Genomic DNA, 9,710 nt, shown 5'->3' on the forward strand with positions numbered 1-9,710 from the left:
ATTAGATACCAAAATTGAAATTTAAAGCGTAATTAATATTTTAAAATCCGCCCTACACTTGAGTTGAATAAAACGTATGTTAGTCAGTTGTCGTTCAAGTACAACAAGAAAAATGCATTAGAATATACAAGTATCACAAGAAATTCTAACAATGGAGACATCGCATCATTCTTGATATCGCAGATACTTAGTGGAAAAAAAATTCTTTCTTTTACGCAACAAAGTGGTGGCAACATTCCATAGGTAGCGTTGGTATTACAATGGTGGTAGCTTTGCGTCGATTTTACAATGATGGAGGGCATTCAATAATATACCATTCTGAGATTCAAATGACAAATATGGGATTCAACTACTCCTCAGTGCGATTCAACTACTCCTCAGTGCGTCAATGCAAGGGTGGTCCTGCGTGACTAATGGGTTCCATATGAAACTTCTAGATCAAGCTCCCATCTCATTTGGCAGTATATGCAAATTGTCTTACAAAAATGATGCATTATATGGCGTTGACAATTCACATTATACTAGCGTTGAATAGCTACTCCATATGTTATATGCCATTGATAATTAGCACTAATATTATGTGATACGACATTAATTTCCAAGCATGGTAATGTATTATTGACTCCACTCCATGCGTTGTAATGTATTATTGACTAGAGTAGTCCACCTAGGTGGTAGAATGTCCAGTTTTCTGTCACCGGCCCGAAAATCATTCGGCTCCGGCCACTGGGAATGTCTCCGCCCTCTGCCACCCTCCCCTAGCTCCGCCACCCTCCCCTGGAAATCCTGACATTCCCTGCCAGGGCTTGACAAAAAATCGGATTCGGATCACAGGGAATGGGGCCTGACATCCCCTGACAGACTACTCCGATCGGGGACGAGCTATTGCAGCCGCGGTGTATTGTTCCGGGGAGCTCCTTATTCCGGTTCAATTTGAATTGTCACCCGCGCGCTGCAATGCATAATTTTCAATCGACACAGATAATTCGCATTGCGTTATGGACTGTTGCGGGAAGGAACGGACGCGCTGACACAACACAGTTGCTAAGATTGTCGCTGGTGCTGGAGTTCTCTATTTTATCATTAGAAAGGTCGGGGAACTGCAGATTTTCAGAGGCCAAATCCCATGGGCTACGAGAAAAGCCTCTCAGAGGAGCAAATAGAGGAGCTAAAGGAGATATTTGCGAGGTTCGATCTTGACTCAGCCCAGCGGCGAACAGATAGATTCCCTAATCAAGCGCGTGGATACAAACAACAATGGGCTGATAGAGTTCCTGGAACTGGTGAGCCTGATCGCCACCGGTGTAACGACAGAGGTCTCGAATAACCAGGAGAAGCTGATGGATTTGTTCCGCTCCTTTGACAGGGATGGTAATGGCTACATTACGATGGCGGAGCTCGCGCGGTCCATGGCCAAGATGGGCCATGCCCTGTCTTTCCGAGACCTCACTGAGATGATTGCCGAGGCTGATACAGATGGGGATGGAAGAATAAGCTTTGCAGAATTCACCGTTGCCATCACTTTTGCTTCGGTTGATTATCTCAAAGCATCTTTGATGTAAATAAAAATAGGGTTTGTGTTTCTGTTTGTCTGCGGATGTGTTTTATAAATTGTAATTATTGTGTTATCTGACAAGAAATATGTTTTGGCTTACAATTCTTTTGTGGATTTCTATGGGCTGGGGTTTAACTTAATTTTGGGCCAGTACCGAATTCTGGCCCATTGTTAAATTACTTTCAGAGATTTCTCTGCTACAATAGGTAGGCCTAGGGATTAAGTTGCCCGTTGGCTTTAGACCAGGGCCCGAATATGAGATATTTGGGGGTTGTATGATTTTTTATATGTTATGTTGTCAATGTCTCATTTTGAATGATGTGTAAAGTGTCAGTGTTTCATTGGTGTATTATGGGTAAATCTAAAATAAAAATCATGTTGGGGATTTTTCTGGTAAAATCCCAAAAACACACAAACAAACTACACACAGAAACAATGCTCTGTTTTTCTCCAGGATCTTAGCACAGGGAAGCTTTAAAAATTTCTAAGAACAGAGTATTACACATCCATAAAAAGATTTGTATTCATTAAAATATAATGCCTGATACAAACTTCATCCTCTTTCACTCAGAGGGATTCACCAAAACATTTCAACAAAATTACTCTGTCTCCTGAGATTTTACACTGCTGGTGTGTAAAAATCCCTTTTACATTTGCTGGTGTAAAAATCTTTTACATATACTGCTGTAAAACAATTTTTACATATGCTGTAAAATTTTTACATTGCATTTCATTTTCAAAAATAAAAACTCACACAGTCATTCATGCTACTATGCGTTCTTCCCTTCGTTTTAGCAACACACAACCATTACATTTCAACCCCTGGTTTTTCTTATGTTTCGCACTGCTGTGCGTTGTATTCCCCACATCATTCTCTGGTCTTCGTCTTCGTTCTGTTTTTAATTCACACACGCACTGCTGTGCGTTCTGCTGCTTCATTACAGAATGGTCAACGAACAAAAAAAAATATAATATATACTATGCGTATGCAACCAAAAAAAATTACATACTTTTTCTTACCCATACCTCCGTAAGAAATAAAAACATTAAAATTAAAGTTTCGACCAACCTTTTACCTATCACAATAACTTTGCATTAAATACTTTTACGGCGATCAAACAAACGTTTGATTTTACTCCATGCAATCGTATTTGATGCAGGCTTCTGAGGTCCGTCAACCGTTGATTTGCTCTCATCGAATCGAACGGTTGGAATGAATATCGGAAGGCCCTTTGTTACCGAACGTTACGTTCCGATGGAGCTGCACGGGAAAACATGCTGAGGACGCATGGAAGCACTTCATTGCATCGGAGTTGTTTGTACGGAAACAGGTTACTGACCAAAGGCAGTCCGATATGCTCAGGCGATTTTGCTGAAGCGGTTTTGGCAGTTGAAATTACATCTTCAACACTCCCCTTTAATTTCAACTGTTGGGCATTCAGTCATACCCAGACACTTCCTCAAAAATTCAAAGCTTTTCTGGTCCAATGGCTTTGTCAAAATTTCTGCAACCTGTTCCTGAGTCCTGCAATGTTCTAGAACAATTTCTCCATTGCTCACCAATTCCCTGATGTAATGAAACCTTGTGTCAATGTGTTTCGTTCTCTTATGAAACACCGAATTCTTGGATAATGCAATAGTAGAGCTATTGTCACAAAAAATCACTGTTGCTTTTGCCTGCCCTTGGCCTAAGCTCCTCAACATCCTTCTCATCCAAACTGCTTGACATGCTGCTGTTGTAGCTGCCACATATTCTGCCTATGCTGTAGGCAATGCCACAATAGGTTGTTTCTTAGAAGCCCATGAAATGGCTCCTGAACCCATGTGAAAAACATAATCGGAAGTGCTTTTCCGATCATCTACACTTCCAGCCCAATCACTATCAGTGTATCCAATTAAATCTGAATGTTCTGAGATAGTATATAAGATGCCAAATATTTTTGTATCTTTAACATACCTCAGAATTCTTTTTGCTGCCTGCCAATGTGCCTCTTTTGGTATCTCCATAAATCTGGAAATTAAACTAACAGCAAACATTATGTCAGGCCTAGTTGCTATTAAATACATAAGGCTGCCAACAATGCTCTTGTACAAACTAGGATCAAAATCCTTGTTGCTGTCCTCTTTGCTGAGTTTTAATCCCATTACTATGGGAGTGATTGCTGCCTTGCACTCTTGCATGTTAAATCTGCCCAACACTTCATTTACATGTTTTGCCTGTGAGATAAAAATTCCATTTTCATTTTGATCTACTTGTATTCCTAAGAAGTATCTCAGCAAATCCATGTCAGTCATTTCAAATTCCTCCTTCATGACTGTTTTGAACTGTTCAATGAGGTAGTCATCATTACCTGTAAAAATAACATCATCAACATATAATACAACAATTAGCAATTTACCATCATTTTCTTTGATGTAGACTATGGGTTCTCCCTCACATTTGTCAAATCCATTTTCCAGTAGATAGGAATCTATCCTACTGTACCATGCTCTTGGCGCTTGCTTCAGCCCACAAAGAGCTTTCTTCAATCTGCACACTTTGTGCTCTTGGCCTTTCTTTTCATAGCCTAGAGGTTGTTCAATGTAAACCTCTTCCATTAACACTCCATTTAGGAATGCCGACTTCACATCCATTTGGTAAAATTTCCATTTGTTTTGTGCTGCTATGGACAACACTGCTCTCACAGTTTCCATTCTTGCAACCGGTGCGAAATTTTCCTCATAATCTCTTCCATACTGCTACTTGTATCCCTTGACAACCAGCATTGCCTTGTGCCTTTTTATCTTGCCTTCAACATTGCACTTGGTCTTGTAGACCCATTTAACTCCTATGACCTCTTTACCTTTTGGTAGTTCTACCAAATCCCATGTCTTGCTTCTCTCTATGGCATTGATTTCCTCATCCATAGCTTCTATCCATTTCTTATCTTTAATTGCACCTTCGAAATGAATAGGATCATCGACATGACAATACAAAGCAAACAAGGAATTCATTCCTTCATCATAAATGTCACTTAGATTTCTAAATTTCTTACCTCTTTCATTCGGTGTGCAAGTTCTTGAAGATGCACTTGAATTTCCTCCTTGTGGTGTGCTTGGAGAAGCACTTTCATTTATCCTCAATGGTGTCCCTTGCTGTCCTTGTGTTGGCACTGTTGTTTGGGGATGTATTTCAGCCATCTCCTCATCATCTTCATCATGAGATAAACAATTTTTAACATTCACTGTTTTCTCTATGCTTCCATCCCAAGCTTCCTCCTCAATGAATTGAACATCTCTGCTGACAAAAAACTTCTTGGTAGATGGGATATACAACCTGTAATCTTTGGATTCCTCACTGTATCCAATGAAAATACAGTTCTCCCCTTTGTTGTCCAACTTCCTCCTTAGCTGATTTGGAATGTGTGCATAGGCCACACATCCAAAAACTTTCAAGTGGGTGACACCATGCTTTCTCCCACTCCATGCTTCTTCCGGCACTTTTTTCATCACTGCTTTTGTAGGACACCTGTTCAAAATATAAATTGCACAATTTACAGTTTCAGCCCAATAATCATTTGGCAAATGATTTGCCTTTAGCAGGCTCCTCGCCATATCCATGATGGTCCTGTTCTTCCTTTCAGCAACTCCATTTTGTTGTGGGGTGTACCTAGCTGTAAATTGCTTGTGAATTCCATTTTCTCTACAAAAACGTAGGAACTCCTTGGAGATATACTCACCTCCTATATCAGTTCTTAAAACTTTGATATGCAGCCCGCTTTGGTTTTCCACAAGTGCCTTGAAATTTCTAAATTTTTCAAACACTTCACTTTTGTTTTTAAGGAAATAAGCCCAAGTCTTTCTGGTGAAATCATCAATGAATGTTAGAAAATATTGGCTGCCTGCAAGTGATGGAGTTTGCATTGGTCCACATAAGTCTGAGTGGATAATTTCTAAGGGTGCCTTTGCCCTTATGCTTTTCCCTGATGGAAAACTTTCTCTATGTTGTTTCCCCAAGATACAACCTTCACAAAGGCTGTCCGGTTTCTCTATCAATGGTAATCCTCTTACCATCCCTTTTCTGCTCAAAAAGTTAAGACCTCCAATGTTGAGATGTCCAAATCTCAAGTGCCACAACCAATTTTCATCCTTTGGCACACTTTGGAAAGCCTCTTGGGTAACTGCTGCAATTACATCTTTGTTTTTCAAATCTGCCCTTATTCTAAGAGGGAACATCCTGTTCCTTATCATCTTTACTTCAGCAATACATCGTTTGCTGGGTGCTCTATCCATGATGGTGCATACATCATTCTCAAAGAAAATATTATAACCCTTTTGAACAAGTTGTCCAATACTTAAGATGTTACATCTCATTCCAGGGACATAGTAGACATCTACTATGGTTTTCTTCTCACCCTTCTTTGTAAATATTTTTACCTCTCCTTTTCCCATAATAGAAATTTTGCTATCAGTGCCAAGTGTAACTTGTGATTTCACATTTTGATCTAAAGCAGAAAAGAGGGCTATGTTTCCTGTCATATGGTTGCTGCAACCTGAGTCTAAAAACCATATGTCTTCACTGTTTGTTTCAGCCATATTACAAGCTAACAACACATTATCTTGACTGAAGTTTTCTCTAGTGACATTTGCATTTGGTGTATTACTCATATCATACTGCTTCTTTTTACATTCACTGGCATAATGCCCATAGTTTTTACAATAATAACATTGGACATTGGATTTTTCATACCTTTGTCCTTGAGCATGATGTTGTCCTCTTTGTTGGCTGCTGCCTTGGCCTTGGTTCTTATTTGGATTGTTGCCTCTTCCTTGAGAATTTGTTGGGCTGTTCCTTCCACCTCTGTTTTGACTTTTGCCTCTTCCTCTCTTGCTTCCTCTGCCTTGACCTCTTCCTCTTCCAAAAGACATCTGGGTCTTAAAGGCTTTCTCTAGAGATGATTTTTCATTTCTACTCAACCTCTGCTCATGTGCTATCAGTGATGCATGTAGCTCATCAACTGAAAAGTTTGATAGATCCTTTGTCTCTTCTATGGTGGTGACAATCACATTAAACTTTGAGGGCAGGACCCTCAATAGTTTCTCCACAATCCTCCTTTCTTTAAGGGTTTCTCCATGAGTCCTTATCTGTGTGACCAGACAAATTGCATGTGTGAAGAATGAGCCAATATTGTCTGACTCCTTCATGCTCAGATTCTCAAAATCTCTCCTCAGCAACTGTAGTTTTGCTGTCTTCACTTTCTCCATGCCTTGATAGGCTGTCTTGAGAGTTTGCCATGCTTCTTTGGGTGTCTTAGTTGCTGTTATCCTTGGAAACACACTCTGGTCCACTTCTTGATACAAAAATACACGGGCTTTTGAATCCTTCTTCCTATTGCTCTTCAACAGATCCTTATTTTCCTGAGTTAACCTATTAAACTCATTTTCATTTGCTGGTTCTTCAAAGCCATCTTCAACTAATTCCCATAAATCTTGAGAGACAAACAGGGCTCTCATGGTTATGGCCCAATAGTCATAGTTCTTCCCATTAAACTATGGGAGTTGGGTATTAAACGTACCGATGCTAGTGCTTGTGCTGGCCATTCCTTGCATTCTCAGCTATGCTTCAAATTCTTGACTGTATATTTAAAACAACTGACTGTTTCTTCAGCAACACAAAAAAACTTTGAGAAATACCTAAATCCTTTGCCTGAGACTTCACTTTGCTGGAGAATATTTACTACTGCTACAAAAAACTCCTCCCTTCAGCTTCTTTAACACCTTTAAAGAGCCTAAACCTGCTCCGATACCACTGTTGGGGATTTTTCTGGTAAAATCCCAAAAACACACAAACAAACTGCACACACAGACAATTCTTTGTTTTTCTCCAGGATCTTAGCACAGGGAAGCTTTAAAAATTTCTAAGAATAGAGTATTACACATCCATAAAAAGATTTGTATTCATTAAAATATAATTCCTGATACAAACTTCATCCTGTTTCACTCAGAGGGATTCACCAAAACATTTCAACAAAATTACTCTGTCTCCTCCTGAGATTTTACACTGCTGGTGTGTAAAAATCCCTTTTACATTTACTGGTGTAAAAATCGTTTACATATACTGTTGTAAAACAATTTTTACATATGCTGTAAAATTTTTACATTGCATTTCATTTTCAAAAATAAAAACTCACACAGTCATTCATGCTACTGTGCGTTCTTCCCTTCGTTTTAGCAACACACAACCATTACATTTCAACCCCTCGTTTTTCTTATGTTTCGCACTACTGTGCGTTATATTCCCCACATAATTCTTTGGTATTCTTCTTCGTTCTGTTTTTCATTCACACACGCACTGCTGTGCGTTCTGCTGTTTCATTACAGAATGGTCAACGAACAAAAAAAAATATAATATATACTATGCGTATGAAACCAAAAAAATTACATACTTTTTCTTACCCATACCTTCGTAAGAAATAAAAACATTAAAATTAAAGTTTCAACCAACCTTTTACCTATCACAATAACTTTGCATTAAATACTTTTACGGCAGTCAAACAAACATTTGATTTTACTCCACGCAATCGTATTTGATGCAGGCTTGTGAGGTCCGTCAACCGTTGATTTGCTCTCATCGAATCAAACGGTTGGAATGAATATCGGAAGGCCCTTTGTTACCGAACGTTACATTCCGATGGAGCTGCACAGGAAAACATGCTGAGGACGCGTGGAAGCATTTCACTGCATCGGAGTTGTTTGTACGGAAACAGCTTACTGACCAAAGGCTGTCTGACATGCTCAGATGGTTTTGCTGAAGCGGTTTTGGCAGTTGAAATTACATCTCCAACAAATCAGAACATGTGTTGATTGCTGATATTATACCACGAATCCTCAAAGGGTTTTTCAATCCTGCTTTCACTTTCTTGAAAAACCCCAATAATTGTGTGGCTTTTGTTAAAAAAGAAATGTGTGATTTAAAAATTGGGAGGTTTTTACAAAAATAAATCTATTCTCTTATATTATTTTCAGGTTAACGGAACCCTAGATGATTTTCAAATTCAGGAATGTAGATGATTTTCAGATTTAGGAATGTAAACATATATGTACTGGGAAATATTCCATTTTGTTGTAAAATCAAATGCTTCTATGGGTTTTTTTAAGGGCTCATATACAGAACTGACAGCGGTAAAATTAAAACTAGAAATAATAATTGAGTTTTGAATCATTGTGACAAACAAAACATCAGATCAGCTCACAGGATATATCCAAGGCTGCAATGAACTGCGATGATGAGATTTGAATCTTTATAACTAAGTGACAACCAAATCTAAGCTCTAGCTGCAGACAAAACATCACATCAGCTCATAGAATATATCTAAGGTTGCAGTGAACTATAACAAGAACATCACTCATCTCACAGAATAGGCTGCATTGAACTATAACAAGAACATCACATCAGCTCACAGAATATATCCAAGGCTCCAATGAACTATAGCTTTGCATTCTGAAATGACCCAACCTCTCGGTTAGGAAGCTGTAGCCACAGGAAAAACATCACATCAGCTCACAGAATATATCCAACTCTGCAGCAAACTCGAATAGGTTTGCATTCTGAAATGACGCAACCTCTCGGTTAAGTTAGAGCCAACTAAGATTAACAAGGGGCTTATTACAGAATGAGCTATGAGGGCTTATTACAGGATGAGTTGTGTAAGAGATGTGGGGGAAATAGTTTCTACTGGTTGGATAGTTGGATAGATAATTTTTATTGCAGTCTATATTGTAAGTAGTATAGGATAAAAAGTTAAAAGAGTTAATTCCCTGATTCGTAACAAGACAAAAAACAACCAATGAAACAATAAGGAAAAAAACAACAAACAAAAACAAGAAGGAAAATTGAACAAACAATAACTTAGGAAAAACTGAAAACAAGAAGCGGAACAATAAGAATAAGTGATAACTGGTTCTCATGGTAGTTGATTTGATTTTAGGATGACACACAATAGCTGCTTTTAAGCTGTCATTTTAAGAAGTTTAATGTGTGCTTTATAATGATTCAACAAGCTTTAGTGCTTGAGATTTTTCTCCACCATGAAAGGAGTGACCCAGTATATTATTGCTGCCTCACTAATACTTTCATTATGCACTATTTTAAGCATTGGCTTCTATTTTCAAGTTC

At 38.6% G+C, this 9,710-nt stretch overlaps 1 pseudogene; it reads left to right on the forward strand.

Annotated features, from left to right (window-relative positions):
• Positions 1 to 1,126: 1,126 nt before the first annotated feature.
• LOC149192812 (putative calcium-binding protein CML16) lies at positions 1,127 to 1,562 on the forward strand (annotated as a pseudogene).
• Positions 1,563 to 9,710: the final 8,148 nt, after the last annotated feature.

This window comes from Pinus tabuliformis, chromosome 2_2, assembly GCF_031772625.1.
Source record: "Pinus tabuliformis cultivar Carrire ecotype Pingquan chromosome 2_2, CPIR1, whole genome shotgun sequence".
Classification (NCBI taxonomy): Eukaryota; Viridiplantae; Streptophyta; class Pinopsida; order Pinales; family Pinaceae; genus Pinus; species Pinus tabuliformis.